This window comes from Kogia breviceps, chromosome 15, assembly GCF_026419965.1.
Source record: "Kogia breviceps isolate mKogBre1 chromosome 15, mKogBre1 haplotype 1, whole genome shotgun sequence".
Taxonomy (NCBI): Eukaryota; Metazoa; Chordata; class Mammalia; order Artiodactyla; family Physeteridae; genus Kogia; species Kogia breviceps.
In genome coordinates, this window is record NC_081324.1 from 45933487 (window position 1) to 45935583 (window position 2097).

Below are 2097 nucleotides of genomic sequence, written 5' to 3' on the forward strand. Positions count from 1 at the left end.
TGCAATTTGGGGCCTCCTCACTATAATTGTTTATTATGGCTTATATGTCAAAGGAAAATAATATTCTGGTTTCAGAGGATTTCTAGAACATGGAAGGAATTCAAGGAGTTTCCATTTCCATTTCATTGTCATTTGTTTCCGTACGTATAATTTCTAATTGTGGTAATAAAAATTTGCTCTCTAAATTTACTAGCTAAACTGCTATTAGGTGTACTGTTCACTAATGTTAAGTATATTCACATTCACATTATTGTTCAGCCAATTTTCAGAACTCTTTTTACCTTACAAACTGAAACTCTATACTCAAGTAAAACTCCACATTTTGCTCTTCCCCCAGCCCCTGTAAACCACCATTCTACCTTCTGTTGCTATGAATTTGACTACTCCAAGCACTGTATATATATGGAATCATGGAGTATTTGTCTTTTTGTGACAGGCTTATTTCATTTAGCATAATGCCTTCAAGTTTCATTCATGTTGTAGCATGTGTCATAATTCCCTTCCTTTTTAAGGCCTAATAATATTCCATTGAATGGAGATACCACATTTGTTTATCCATTCATCTGTCAACAGACATTTGGGTTACTTCCACCTTTTCACTATTGTGAATAATGCTGCTATGAACATGGGTCTACAAATATCATTTCAGAAGCCCTAGCTTTCAATTGTTTTGGGTATATACCAAAAAATGGAATTGCTAGATCACATATGGCAATTATATTTCTAATTTTTTGAGAAATAGAAGGATATTGGGCTAAAATAATTCTGGAGGTGAGTGAATTCTTTGCTTTCTATTACATTTATCTGTTCTTTCTCCACCTGACTTTGCCCTCTTCTCCACATCCAGTAGCTGACGTGAACAGAATGGGGGAGAATAGGAAGACAGGAATGAATCACATGTCACCTAAATCCGCATTTATAACTATACCATGAGTTTTAATATACTATGAAATTCAGTGTCATTCTTTTTTTTCTTTTTTTTTACATTGATTTTCCATTTTATTTCATTCTCTTGTGCCAAACATCAAAACGAGGAACTGCATGAAGTCTCACATACTTCTGCCCATCGACAGAGCACTGAAAGCACCCATAAACCGTCTCCCTTTTAAAGTTCCCCATGCCACAGAGTATGCAAGGTCCTTTTGGAATGTTGTGATTAAGTAAATTAACTCGGATATGAGTCCCTTCTTTGAGTGAAATATCACTCATGCTGAGAGGTTTGTCATAATAGTCAGAAAAAAGATCATCTAAGTAAAGCTGTGAACGAGAAATGGCATCCATCACTCTTCTATTTCTTTCAAATAGTATATTTCTCAATCTGTAGAACAGTGCAAATGTTGCCGTTCGTCCATTTCAAATCCTCCTTTTGACACTGAAGTGACACAAAGGTCAAAGGCACCATCCAAGTAAATGAAGAGTCCGAAAACACTGAAAGCTATGGTTGTGTGTGCTGGAAAAACAATAGCTTTGTCCCTTCCCCTGGAATTCCTCATGGCTTCCCCACGAATTCCAGTGTGCACAGACAGTGAGCACTGTCGTGTGGTTCGGATGCTTTCCATGACCACACACAATACTGCCTTTCTGCTGCTCCTGGACTGACGTATCAAACTGTGGTCAAAATTAATTTTTCGCGTAGTAATTTCCTTGAGTAATGCTGATACTTCCACTTCATGTTTGGTTACTACACCAAATGAAGCTTTTACTGCAACTGAATCTGATCCAGTAACATTAATCCCAACGTCATTCACAATATGGTTGCCTCGCCTTCCATAGAGTGAAACGTCTGATTCATCTTCATAATTCAGTAACTGATAAGATGAAACACCTGCCTCAAGCGACATCTCCGAGGAACTAGCCACCGTGTGTGCAGGTAGCAGCCATCTTTGCTCCCCAGTGTCATTCTTGATATATAATGTGACACTGATAACTCCTCTTCATTAAGGCAGGCAATCAGGGCTCTTCAGTAGCACATGGATTTACATTAATTTGTATATTCTCTATCACCCGGGCCTTCTTACAACATTAGCATAAATTAGAAATCTATGATTGCTACCCACAAAATCATAAATGTCAACTCAAATCTGTACTTTCTGCAAA

At 37.5% G+C, this 2097-nt stretch overlaps 1 pseudogene; it reads right to left on the reverse strand.

Moving 5' to 3' along the window:
* Nucleotides 1–999: 999 nt before the first annotated feature.
* LOC131742156 (pejvakin pseudogene) lies at nucleotides 1000–1638 on the reverse strand (annotated as a pseudogene).
* Between the last annotated feature and the right edge of the window lie 459 nt (nucleotides 1639–2097).